This window comes from Protopterus annectens, chromosome 3.part1 (assembly GCF_019279795.1).
Source record: "Protopterus annectens isolate FY-2018-M chromosome 3.part1, PAN1.0, whole genome shotgun sequence".
Taxonomy (NCBI): domain Eukaryota; kingdom Metazoa; phylum Chordata; order Ceratodontiformes; family Protopteridae; genus Protopterus; species Protopterus annectens.
In genome coordinates, this window is record NC_056732.1 from 1,140,133,357 (window position 1) to 1,140,148,189 (window position 14,833).

A 14,833-nucleotide genomic window follows, 5' to 3' on the forward strand; every position below is an offset into this window, starting at 1 on the left:
ACTTCAACCCCAATCCTTGCTGCTACTATTGATAAAACCCCTGTAGATGTTTCTGATAGTTTTGACCAATTCTTTACTGAGACATTTCAAGCCCTAGCTAGCCATCTACCTCCTAGCTCCCCTGGTCCTGAAAGTAGCACCCCTAGAAACCTACTTGCATTCAGCTGCCAACCAGTCGCCACTTCACTTCTCTGTACCTTGATTGAAAAAGTGAAACCCACTACACTTTCTGCTGATCAACTCCCTGCCGAGTACCTACAAAAATCAGCTGATGCCATTGCTTACCCCGTCTCAAAACTAATCAAACGAACCATGGTAGAATTTAAATTTCCCACCATCTGGAAAATATCCTATGTAATCCCACTTCACAAAGGAGGCAGCTCTACTGAATTCTCCAATTATAGGCCAATAGCTATACTCTCTCCACTTGCAAAGATTATGGAAACTTTATTCATAGACAATTCATGCACCACCTAATCCAAAATCGCCTTATGGCAGACACTCAGCATGACTTCCGTCCTCATCACAGCACTACTTCAGGCCTCCTAGCCTTTACTAACACCATAAACCATACTTGCAACACTAATTATATATCCTCAGCCCTCTTTTTGGATCTTTCCAAGGCATACGATATGGTTGATCACCAACTTGTAATCCACACCCTGCAAACATTCTGTCTAGATACTGGAGCCTTCCAATTGTTTCAATCCTACCTGCATGGTCGACAGTAGGCTGGCCTCTGGCAGAACAAACTCTCTAACCTTCTACCTAGCACCCTCAGAGTACCACAAGGCTCTATACTAGGGCCCTTGCTGTTCTCCATCTTCATTAATGACCTTTATACTGTCATCCCAAAAGTCAGCTGTATCCAATATGCTGAAGACTCTACTCTGATCTGCTCAGCCACATCTCCAGTAGAGTTATGGTCAGCTACCCAGACCACCTTTAATACAATAGAAAACTGGCTTTCTGAACATCGTCTGATCCTAAATCCCAAATAAACTAAACTGGTGTTATTTCACCAACACATAGGTCTACCGCTTTCACCTTTACCATAACATCAACTGATGGCACAATAATCTCTCCTGACCCATCTACTAAACTATTAGGTGCCATCATAGACAATAATCTCAAATGTGACCTACATGTTAACCAAATTATCAAAGCCATCAATAAAAAACTAGGGTCACTTTACAGACTAAAAGCCTTCCTAACCCCTCCAGCTAAAGGTGCCATAGCTCGCTCACACCTTCTTTCAACCCTTCTGTATGCATCTCCTCTACTGTCGAATATGAACAAGACTGTCCTTAACAAACACTCAATTTGCTACAACCACATTGCCAGGTTTGCCACTGGGCTGCCTTTTAGGACACATCATTGCATCAATCTAAATCAGCTTGGTTGGCTTGAACTACCCAGCCTAATACAGTATAACCAACTGATTATGGCCTATAAAATCCTCTATAATCCGGACAATACTCCTGCACTTCAAATATTATCACCCCCTATAGCAATCCTAGACCGCTTCGATCCTCTAACAAACTACTAATTCAGACTAGCAAATTTAATAACACAGCCGGTGATTCTCTCTTTGCAAACTCTGTAAGTAGATCCTGGAACTCACTTCCAGCTGATATTACCTTACTTTCCACCTTAGGTCAATTTAACACTAGACTCAAACAACATTTGTCACTTAACTGGCTATGTGAATGTATCAAGCCTGGCTAACTCGAATGTGTAAAATCTGTTAACCAGTTTACTGTGTAATTTAATTTAATCCTGACTTGTGCTCAGGACTAACATTAACCTGTGGAACATGTTTAACTTGCTTACTTATGTAATCTCTGTAAATAATCTGTTTGTAATATGTAATGCTGGTATTATGTAATGCTGTATCTGCTTACCCTTGTAGCTTTTCTCCCCGGGCCTCCCCTGGAAATGGACATGCATCCAGTCGGACTATCCCGGTCAACAAATGTTGGATAAATAAATAAATAAATAAAATATATTACAGTGATTACAATACAAGTCAGACATTGACATGCACTGACAGCATGCTGAACACACTGGGGCATACGTGGGGACTCAGAATAGCATCCTGCCTGAGCATCACACACCTCCGCAGCTGGCACACAGGTATATGTTCCGTCGGAACAGAGCACATGCCACACATGGCACACACATCCCCTGTGCCACACACTCACAGCCTGTAGGGCTACACAACACACCTGCTACAGACGTGTCAGGTACCTGTCTTGGGTGCTGCACTGGGGTCCCGCTCAACAGGCTGTATCTGGTGAAGGTCATAGTGATATGCCTCAGGGGCACTATGGTCCACCACAGAACACATGCATACAGGTCAGTCAGAGGCATGGACACATATGACTCACTCATTGACCATGCCAGTATGGCTGACCTGAGACATACCTCCCTGGACTACATGATAGGGAACATAGAATGGATCTCTCAGCATGTGGCACAGGCCAGTATGAGCCTGATCTTGGTTGCCAACATACCCTCACCAGGTATGCTACCACTATATGTGGGAAGGGTGGTGTATGTCTACATTATGCTCAGTCTCCAATGTCATTCATAGGGTATCCGCTGGCTGTCAATGTGTGCTTACATGCTAGGGAAGCCACAATGATGTGCAAGGGTCATCTTGCACGTGACACCCATGGCCCTATGTATAATGGCAAAGCTCCTTGGTACACACATACTGCCCTATGCTGCAGGACACGGTTTACATAGCCACCTCCGTGGGTATCACACAGGTTGGGACACTAACAGTGCTGCTACACAACAACAGCAGTGTACACCGGAAGATGCATGCACCGGACACTGTCCTCAGCACGGTGAACTGCAATGTCTGTGCAGTACCAGATTCCTGATTCATGGCTCACAGGTGTTACCCATCACTGACAGGTTATGCCCCATACCATGCCTGTCGTCCCCTACACATGTAATGCACATGGACAGGGGGGTGGTATCCCAAGGTACCACAGATACACACACCTCCAGGTTGTTGGCACAACACAAAGCATCAGGGCCTAATCATGTGCAGCTAACAGTGTGTCGGACTGCCATCTGGTTCATAGTCTGGCACACACAACCCTCCCATACACAGGAAGACCACCTATCCTCCATAACAACACTGGCAATATGACAGTCTCAAGAACTGTGTTTATATGGCTGGACTGCATCCAGCCAAACATTGTGCGTGAGCATTACTGTAGCTACAACACACTAGTTGAAGGGTTCACAGCATGTGGTCACTGAATTGCAGTGGAATGACATGTTACCACTACCACAACAGGTGGGAACATGCAGCACCTGTACATCGACTACATGTACACTATATGGCCCAGACCAGATGTGTATCCCCTGCTGTAGGTATTTTACCATATACACCCACACTGTATAGACACATACCGCGTGCGGACCCTGCACAGTAAGACACAGTCATATTGATATACATTGCAAATACCATTTATCCACTCGAGGCATGTGTCAGACATGGTAACTACTGCAGGTCACAGGTATTTATGTGTATGTGTCACACACATACATCATGTGTGCAATGCCATTGCTGGTTTAGGCAATGGCATGCATTGTTATGTACAAAGACCCACACAAGGTCATACTGTGTGACACAACCACACGTGGCAGTTGTGGGTTACCAAAACATACCTATCTGTACTCTGACAATGGTAATAGACACAGTAGCAGAGCGCACTATTGGCATACTAGCCAACTAGCCCTGTTTGGCTGTGCTGATAGTGTGGTGACATCCCCTGTGTTTACTGGGGGAATATGCAGCATCTGGTGTATTGTAGTATTTGCCAAAAGGATCTGTTCCTCACACTTGCATTAACACACACCCTTCTACCCCCACACACACACACGCACACTTGCAGGATTCATTCCCCTACCTAACTAAGTCACGACACGTGAGAGAGACGCATTAGCAAAGCACACTATTCGGATTACTACATAGTTCCTTTTCTCTGGCTGTACTTATAGGGTGCTGACAACATCAGTATTTTGAAAGGGTAATGTGCATCAGGTAGTGTGATCTCCTGATTGCCAAAACTAACATGTTTTTTTATACAGAAATGCACACACACAAACTCCCCACATCCAAACACACACTTGCAGGTTTCAACCCCCTACCTAAATATGTTATAGCACTTGAGAGTAACGCTGTAGCAGGTTGCGCTATTCTGAGTACTGGCAGATGTCTCTTCTCAAGCTGTATGTATAGGGTGCTGTCATCATCACTGTTTGGAAAGGGTAATGTGCATCATGTAGTGTGATCCCCTGATTTCAAAAAAGCACATGTTTTTCATACAGAATTGCACACACACAGAGTTCCTACATCCAAACACACACACATGCCATTTACAGGTTTCAAACTCCTACCTAACTATATTATGATACTCGGGAGAGACGCATTAGCAGAGTGCGCTATTCGCATTACTGGGAAGCTTTCTTTCTCCTGCTGTACTTATAGGGTGCTGACATCATCAGTGTTTAGAAAGGGGAATGTGCATCCTGTAGTGTGTTTTCCCAGTTGCCAAAAGGGACATTTCCCTCTCACACACACAAACCCCACTCACCCACACACACACACTGAGCATTTGCAGGATTCGAACCCCTACCTAACTATATTATGACACTTGAGGGAGACACATTAGCAGAGCGCACTATCTGAATTACTGAGCATTTGCTCTGCACCTGTAGTATTTATAGGGTGCTGACATCTTTATTTCTACAGAGGTATGTACATGTAGTACTACCTGTCAGGTGGGGGATAGCATATATATGCATTTGCAGCCACCTACGTCAGGGTCAGATATGCACATCGCACTGGCAGGTTATGTTCTATACCATGCTTTGAGACCACAGGACCTGTAACACACAACACAACCAGTCCAGAACACCACACCCACATCCAGGACACACACACTTAGCTTCCCTCGGAACAGTGCCAGGATATGCAGGTGTTCACATACACCATTTCAGTTGTTAACATCAGGTACAGGCATATTGTGTGTGAGAACTACTCAGGCCTCTACCACTTTACCCTACAGCCACTACAATTTGTGGGTCCATGTGCTATGGCAGAACCACACACCACAGCCACATGGGGGAATACATATTGCACCTGTCCATCTGCAACGTGGGTACTCACTGTTCCACACCAGAGGTAGACCACCATTGTTGATTGTTGATATCTGACCATACCCACCTTTCCCTGGACATCCATATCCCATCTCCACCCCCAGGCAAGGTTGTCACTGCACACAAACTGTATTTAGCACAAGCAGACTCTACAGTTGTGTAGACTGGGGTGGACGACTTCAGAGGACCCATGCTGGGGGACTATACTGGCCACTCAGCATAATCCTTGACAATTGCATTCTATGAGCATGTGTATGGTTTGCATTGGTCATGCTATCCCACATATACCCATGACTGCTCCACAACAAGACACCTGTCAGCTGTACACCAGCCATATATGCGCTGTACAACAGACAGAGTGACCTAATACATTGCAGAGCTGTAGCCCACAGAGGGAGGACATCCGTGAACAGTTCCGGCATGGCACTTCATTCACACATACTCATTGCAACACAGTGTTGACAGTGGAATCATCCAGAGAATGCAGATAAGGCTCCCCTCAGTATGTTATTGACGGACACCTACTGTCAGAGATCCTCAGCAACCCTCTCACAGCACAGACTGACAACATAGCTGTGGCTTAGCACATTCAATCCCTGGGACCTCCACTGTGCCCCTGCTTGACAGAGGCACAGCTCACTAGCCTCACATGTTGCCTTCTGTGACCTACTTTACAGTGGCACAGTAGCCTACTGTCCTGGGGATGCAGATGCCAAGCACACTCTGGCTGAGCTGTCATTCCCTAGGGCAACAAGCCTAGTATTGATCTCTACACCCATATGTTCAATTGTCGGATGCACAATATTTGTTGTGCTGTTCTACTGTTTGCAGGTCTTTATTGCCATAGCATTCCCTGTTCCTATGAACAACTTGTGTTTCTGTGGAAGATGTTTGCATATGACAGCGATCCACTATATCACTTATGTCTCTGTAGTCATTTACTGTGTGCACTGGGCTGATTGCTGTGTTGTGGTTGGTTCCTGGACTGACATGTACAAATACCAGATATGTGTGGCCAACTGCTAAACGGAGATATGGCCTAAGTGTGTGAGCATGCCCATTTCAGCCTTTCCATGGCATGTTGTCTGACATATGCCTCATTTATCAAAGTGTGCGAGCATGCCCAGTGTGAGCTTTCCATATGTTGCACTCTGAAGTCCACCACATATGTGGGTGTGTGTGAACTTCAACAATATCTCACGTTTATGGTTGTGTGTTGGGTGTCATGTTGTGTACTAACTGGCCAACTGCTTTGTGTCTGCCACAACAGGGATTATACTGTGCCTGCAGGGATTGCATGGGATACTTTGCAGACAGTTCTCAACATACTTTCATAATGACCTAACACTGTAGTACCGTATAGTGTACTGGTTCAGTACTTTCACTGTGGTGGACAGTATCCTGGTCTTTAGCCCTATGACTGCTTGACATCTTCATAGTGAGCACAACAGACTGTGTGGGGGCCAGTTGTGCACATATGACCATGTTGCAATATGTTCAGATATGGACTACCTACACCAGGCTCGTCCAACATTGCTAGTGTATTCCACAACATGGGTGGACATTGGCAAACACTAGCAATGTTCCCTAGGCCATTTCTGATGCTAGTCACAGGGTGTGTTTGTCCTTCGACACACATTGTAACTGGAGTTTGCCATGACATATGTCATGGTTAGTATACTGTGCCTCCGTCTACCTCTGACATAACAGTGATACCCAGGGTTAGCCTACCATCTCCCATCCACTCATCAGGATTCCTCTTGAGGGGTGTCGATATGTGACTCTCTGGCTGACCTGTACCAGGAGTTTACTGAAGAGTGGGGTGCTTTCTGTGTTATGGATCATTCTGTACAGCTTGTCCTATGTATGTCAGTGCTGGGGTTCAGGTCTCTCATGTGCATAGCTCACTGCCATTCAGATTGTACAAGGTGCAACATGTTCATTCATTCCAGGTTGGACATGGCTTCATACATCAGGCACAGCTTTCCTGTAGCTGGGAAGTATGGTGGTGTGTGGGGCTGCAGTTTGTTTACTCAGGCAACACATGGCATCTGTTCATGCTCTTTGCTACTCCTGGTGGGGTACTGTTGTGGACTTTACAGTTGATGGAGGTGTCTGCTGTGGTATATCCCACAGGGGCTATTGTAGTCACTTGTGACGCTGATGGAGGATGACTGCAGAGCCACAGTGAGTTCCCCTTATCTACATCTGCCAACCTTCATGTTTGGGTGGGTATATAGTATATGTTTCTGCGAACACTACAGCCACATGTTTGTCCAGTGCAGGATATCTATCACCTTTTGTACCCAGGTCTCACATTACATGTTAGGTACCTCATGGGTTAACACCTGTGTGGTAATTTGTGGGCACTTACTGTATATCCACGGTGGTTGTCTATACACAGTTCTGCAATTAGCTTGCTGACATGGCTATGGCTACAGTTGTCTGTTTGTAGGGGGCCCTTTTGTGGGTTGCTTGTGTCAGCTGGGGGTCGGATATGGTGGGCTGTTTGTACTCCTCTGCATACATGTTCAGTCACAGTCTTTCCATGTTGGCCTATACTTATGGGACATATATACAGAATGGGGGTGTTGGGGGCCAAGACCAGGCCTTGTGGGATGCCACTCTTATCCGCTTTGTAGTCTGACATGGATGCGGCATGTCTGACCATGTCAGTTCTGTCCTTGGTCTGGTTTGCAACCCCTCTACTGACATAGGGGTATATATTTAAGCTGGTGAACATATCCATACTGAACTCATACGGTATTGTCTAGAAGCATGTGCATGGTCCACCTACACTGTGTGGACCACATTGCCTTCATCAATGACCTTAATGACTGCTTCAAATGGGTCAGACATGTTTAGGGGCAGGTTCTGCAGTTACGACAGCCACACTGTGTAGGGTCCAGTATCAGTAGGTCCACAATAGCCTTCTGTCTGCGATACATACTGATCCTTTCCATAGCTGTGCAGAACAAGCTTGTCAGGATCCTGGGGTGGTAGTTTGGAGTATCCATTCAGGCAACACCTTTGTTGTGATGGACCACTGTTGTTGTACACTGCTCTTTGGGTACATATCCTGTGGTAAGGCTGACATTGGGCAGTAGTGTGATTTGGTATTCCATTATTCTTGGAGTCCATGTTGGCCTCAGCACAGGACACCATCACATACCTTTGCTGCTGTGTGTTCTGCTTTGCAGATGATGGCTGTTACCTCAGCATCTGCAGTGTCAGGGGACTATCAGTCTGCTGGGATAGGTATTTTGCACTCTGGGGGGGGGGGTGTTTGCACTGCACCTGACAGGTTGTATGTTAGCAATATGTGTGTGTGTTTGGTATGTTGTTTGTAATATCTGTGTGATTCGGAGCATATCTGTGGATGCCCAACATGGTTCCTACCATCAGTTGGGTAACCCTTGTGATTATCATTAGTGTCCTGTAAGTTTTGTATCTTCATAGGTTCATGGGTTCATACTAGGCTATACACCCTAGGCCATTAGTAAGCCTAGCCAGAGTGTGTGTGTCTTTCACCACCCCTTGCTATGTTCAATTATGGCCATTTATGAAGTTCTTCACTGTGCCTCTGTCTGGTCGTGACACAGTGAGGACCCCCAGTATACATGTACGGTCATCCATCCACTTGGCAATATTCCTGTTGAGGGGTGTCAGTGAGGGGCTCTGCCCACCATGGATTGGGATCCTTTTTCTGGGTGTGGGGAGCCTCTGGGTTATGTATCTGTCCCTCCAGCACATCTTATTTCATTATGTGTTGAGGCTGACATCTGTGACTCTCACAGCTCCAATGGCTTTGATTTCCTGTGGTGGAGCATGGCCTTGTACATCAGACATACAATGGCTCTGTGTAGGCAGTCTGTGACTGCAGTCAGCTGAGGTGTCTACAGCCAGGCAGCATATGACATATATTTCACACCCTTTATCCTGTTGGTGGGGTAACTATGAGGTCTTCCGAACCGTTGCAGGTGTCACGTACGGTACATCCCATATGAGTCATTGTACTAGATTATGGGTCTGATAAGGGAACAGTACAGTGGCACAGTGACCTCTGTTGATGTTGATGTGAATCCTTTCATGATACGGTGTCCAATATCAACAATCTTCATAGCCACATTGGCATTGTGGGTGTCACATGACAGATTAATGTCGACCTGTGTCTCTAGGTCCCTGATTACTCCTTGCATACATAATGGTTTGACACCTATGTGGTAATTTGTGTGTACCTTGTCTGGTATTTGGTGGGACATTCATACTGTCCAGTGTCTTCAGGATGTCTGGGTGGAGTTCTTGTGTGTGAGAGTGTGATCTGTCGCATGCTACAGACTGTACAGCAGTTTTGACTACAGTTATGTGCACATGGGTGGTCTCCGTTGCTTTGTGCATTGTCAGTTACCTGGCAATATGGGTGTCTGTGCTGCATATGGATACGACCCCTCCTTTGATGTTTTGATGCAGGTGTTGGGGCCATAACACATGATATGTGGTATAACCTAGTAGTGCTGGTGTGCTATCACTAGGCTTGCAGCAGGCTTCTGTCACTGCACAGACATTGATGTTCTCCATAATGGGAAGTGCCTCAGGGGCATGCATATTGCAGTTTACACATCTGGCATTGGTCAGCATTACCCTTATGTTTCCTAACACTTATGTTTTCTAGGGTGGTGGGTAGTCTTTTTGGCCTTGCCTACATACGGCTCTATGGAGGCGGCAAAGGCCTTATCCAGTATCCAGACGCACATGGGTAACAGGTGCAAGCCATCCCTGGAACAGCAGCATGGCTTGTCATGCTTGACATCTCAAGCAGACAGACATTTGACCCTCTTGGACTGACAGCTGTAACTGTGCCAGCTGTTAAACATGAGCATTCTGTGTTTGTACTGTGGCATCATTCTTGGTGAGGGTTGGATGCTGCACACAGCCAGTTTCATACCAGCCTGGGGTACATACTCAGAGGGACCATCCATGTCTCTTTTCATGTTGACCAGGGAGGTACATCTCAGGTAATTCACACCAGCATGGGCATTGAGTGCATCATATTTCTGCTTGCTTTGGGGTGACCTGCGTACTTGTGTTATGTGGCATTTTGTGGCAGCCTATAGGCAGCTTACTCTACCCTTTCCCTTGTTCAGTCTGGTGAGTGGGACAGCAGTGTGTCTGCCTATACAGACACCTATTACGACTGTATCAGGCATGTTGTTTCTCCTTCTGGCCTGTGACTGTTTGGCACACCAGCTTTGCATACTATTCGTTGCATGTGCTATGTTTGAAGGTTGTGGTTGCTTGTGATCTGCTTTGGAGGCTTCTGTTGGTGTGGTGTGTTTGTAATTAAGGCCTCCGGGAATATTTGTCTGTGTTTATGTGTTTGGTTTACAGTTGTGGTAGGTCTATGTGGGACTGGGTTTGTGGTGTATGTGGTTACCTTCTCCTCCTGACTAGTTTTGACAGTACTGAGTTGGTGGAGCTCAACCTCTGGTTTGGATACATGGATGCATCTATCACATATATTTGTATTTATTGGGGGGTGTTGTGGTTGTCTGTGTACTTAGGACTGGTGTCACATTGCCTCTGGATTCACAGATTCTACTTGTTGTGGCTGGACTTAGTGGATTGTATGTGTGGACATATGTTATTGCCATACTACTGGTCAGTGATTACTTCCCTTTTTATGTTTGCTCTATCATGTGGTAGCTTCCTCATTCTCTTGCATGGTTTGGTAATGGCTGGAGTCCAGCATGCCAGATGCCTGCGTGTATGGCATTGTGTGTTGTTGTTATTTGTGATTGCATACTCCAAGCATTCCTGGCTGTGTTCATGGAATGCCTGTATAACATGTTCTGTGGTGTGTCCCATATTCTGCACTTGCACAGGGCCTTTTGTGGATTCCACATCGGTTTTGAGGGCTGCACCCTATGCTTTACACATGTTTTTCACTGTGGTATTCTGGCCAGGGACTGGGGTCAGGATGTGTATATCCAGTGTTATTACTCTATGGTCTGGTCTTACCAGTGAGGGGTACATTTCTCATCTTGCCATCCAGTACACATGTTGTTGATTATCACATCCAGTATGCTTACCCCTCTTGTGGGAGTGGTACATTGTTCCTGGGCATTTTGGTTTATGGATTCTGGAAAATTTTCTCCTACTGTGTTGGTGCTAGTATAATGCTCCCGGTGTATGTCTGGGTATTTTCAGTCAAGCAATATAATGTGGTTTGGGGGCTTGATATATTCATGTATTCCGACATAGGCCAGGTGCAGTTCCTGGTATTAGGACAGTAGTCTGCAGCAGGCTATATACTGGGAGGCGGTTTAACCATTGGTATTTGACCATGGCTAATCCATACTGCTTCTTGTTGTGGTACCAACATGGGGGTGTGGTTATCCTTGCCATTTCTTGCTAGGCACCCTCCTTTTGTAGCTTGTTCCATGTTTTGCGGCATTACAGCACAGTATGAGGTGTGACGTGGTAGTGTTAGGGTGCTGATGTGAGCCTTGACCCAGTTCTCTATTACAGGACTGGTATCTACATTCTCCATACTGTGTGCGTTTACACTGCACACATCTTGCTGTTTAGACATCTGTCATTGGGTAGCATTACATCTAGGTTCCTATCCCTTGTAGAACCTATGAAGGTGGGTTTGTGTTCTGAGACTTACCTATTCAGGGCATGCTGTGGGTACTGACAGCCTTTGCCAGTATCCATGGGACATGGCATGATAGGTGCACGCCACCCCTAGCAGGTGGTGCATCATGTCATGCTCTGCATGTCTTCCCAGCCTGAAACACATTGGCTCCCCTTTGACTAACTGCATTACTTCAGCCAGTTATTGCACTTGATCATCCCATCGTCATTTTGTGGCTTCATGCTTGGTGAGGGTGGATGTTAGTCAGGGTGCTCATGTGTGCATATAGTACATGGTGTTACATTACTTAACACATGGCATTCATGCCTCAGGTGGTGCTGCAGGGCTGCCTCTGTCGGATGCACATATTACACTTCCCTGTACATGTTTGTGAGCAGGTCATGTCATTTTAGGCATCCCTGTTATTATTTGAGTGAGTCAGAGGGGGTATCATTCCCAGGGTTCCTACTGAGCCAGTGTATGTGCTATGCGTTGCCTCTTTGCCAAGGCCAGGGCATACTGGGCATGCCTCCTTCTGCCTACTGGGGCAGGCTCAGGTTGTTCCTCCTCCAAGTCACGCTCTGCCTGTGATGGCCTTGGCAATGGTGGGGGGCTGTTTAGCCCGGCCCTATGCTGGTCCTGCTGCAGCTGTTTTCGCAAGATCATATTATGTAGCATAGCACATACCATGACAATTTGGGTACATGTAGTTGGTGTGTACTGCAAGGCTCCACCAGATGTGTCCAGACACTGGAACCGTGACTTGAGCAGCCCAAACACACGCTCTATTACATTACGTGTTTGTGCGTGTGCCTCATTATGGCGTTCCTGTTCAGGTGTGTGTGCATTTCTGATGGGTGTCATCAGCCATGGCTCCAGTGCATAACCTGCATCCCCCACTAGGTGTCCGTGTGGGATGTCCCCATTGGCAAATGTCTGGTACAGCTGCGTCAAATGCCAGATGTGGGAATCGTGGTAACTCCCAGGGCAGCCAGCGCACACATTCATTATTATGCCCTGGGCATCACACACGACCTGGCAGTTGATGGAGGGGAAGCCCTTGCAGTTAATGTAGGCCCTACCCCACTCACCGGCTGGTGCTTTGATGCGTATGTGCATGCAGTCTATTGCACCCACTACCTCAGGGTATTCCGCTATTTGCTGGAAGAGACGCATATTGCTGGCCAATACCTCATGGGCATTGGGGAAATATACATGATTACCGACATGTGCTGACATGGCATCCAGGAACTGGTGCAGTACCCTGGAGGCTGATGCCTGTGATATCCCCATCATATTGCCAGTTGGTCTCTGGAAGGTACCTGTTGCTAGTATTCTTAGGCCAACACATACCTTGGTTTCCACTGGGATGGGTTCCCCTCTGTTGGTTCTGTGTGTGAGGCGTGGCCTTCACAGCTCAACAATTTGCTGCAGGAGCTCTCTGTCCACTCTATAGTGCTCTTCTATCTCCAGCTCATGTAACCCATGGTAGGTGACCCTGGGCCTGTACACTCTTCTCCGTCTCCTCACTGTGGGCTGTCTGGCACCATCTGCATTGTCACCACCCTCAGCAAGTCGCCTATGTCTCATTATGACAGCTATGGCAGCCCCTAACATTTCTGCTCTGAGTTAAGCTTTTTCAGTTTTCACTTCTATTAGCTTACTCCTGTCTTGCAGTGTCTCTTAAGAGAAACATCCTGCACTACTGTTTGCAGAGTTTTAAGTGCTGGGCTGGGCTACTATTCTGCCTGTGTAATTGCCTGCTTCTAATTGTTTTCACCTGCTAGCTTCAGCAGTTATCCCTGCTAGCTTCCTATTAATTCTGTTGCTTCCTTTTTCCTCTCTGTTTCCTCAGGGGGGAGCAATGTGCATACCATCAGAAACATGCTCACAGTGGCTTACACGCGCGCACACGTGCTTACATGGTTCAGAATCTACTTATTCGGGTTAAAACTCGCGTACACCCGCGAAAACACTGTTACACTTCTGCCAACAGCCTCCAACATACTCAGCCTGCCCTACATGCGCGCACACCAGCGCAAACAGTGTTAAACATCTCCCAACACGCTCCCACATGCTCAGTCAGCCTTACACGCATGCACACTGCCCTACTCGCACTTCATGGCGCGCACACGTGCGCATGCACGCCCAGCAAGAAACTTTGGTTTAAGTAATAGTGTACACCTACCATTTCTTGACTTTCCATGACTTATCTAGTGGCACACCTCTTTCCATGATCTGTGTCTGTCATCTGTCATGTTACACTGGCCTCCAATGAACTGCATTTCTTTCTTCCATTCCCCCCTGTGATGTCACCTATCTCCTACTCTATTCCTCCCCCTTATGTATCTCTTACACTACTCAGACTGTGCTCATTTGCTATGTGACTGTGAGATTCAGTATCCTAACCCTCATTTACATGAGATTGCCTACTAATGCTTAGTTACATGTCTTAGACTCAGCTTCCCCCCTTAGCAACCACTACATGGTGGCCATGTTGTTTTTGGTCTGCTGGTCCCTGCATTGTCATTCCATGTATTGCATGAAACCCACATTTGTGGGTTTATAACCTTCTTTTTTATGATTTTATACAGCGCAAAAAAATTATATTTTTAATATTTTGGCATCGGGTTATATTGCCAATGGCCACATATTTGGCCATTAGCATGCTGCCTGAGTCATATGCACCCTTTTTTTGGAGCTGACATGGCTCCGTTGTGGAATTTGCAGAAACGTACTCAGTTGTCAACTGACTACATTTCTGCAGCTAAAACGTCTCTTACACGGACTGGTTTCTGCTTCGTGGATCGCTAATATACCTCATTTGCATACCTTTCGGCTGCAAGTGAGGTATTTAGCATGTCCACGCCCAGTCCGTGTAAGAGACGTTTTAGCTGGTCTCTTACACGGAGTTTAGGGCTGTTCCTGGATCACGAGGCTTGCATGGAGTGTTGCACGTCTCTTACACTCCGTGCAAGCCTTCGTGAATATATCTTTCAAAAAATAAGTATC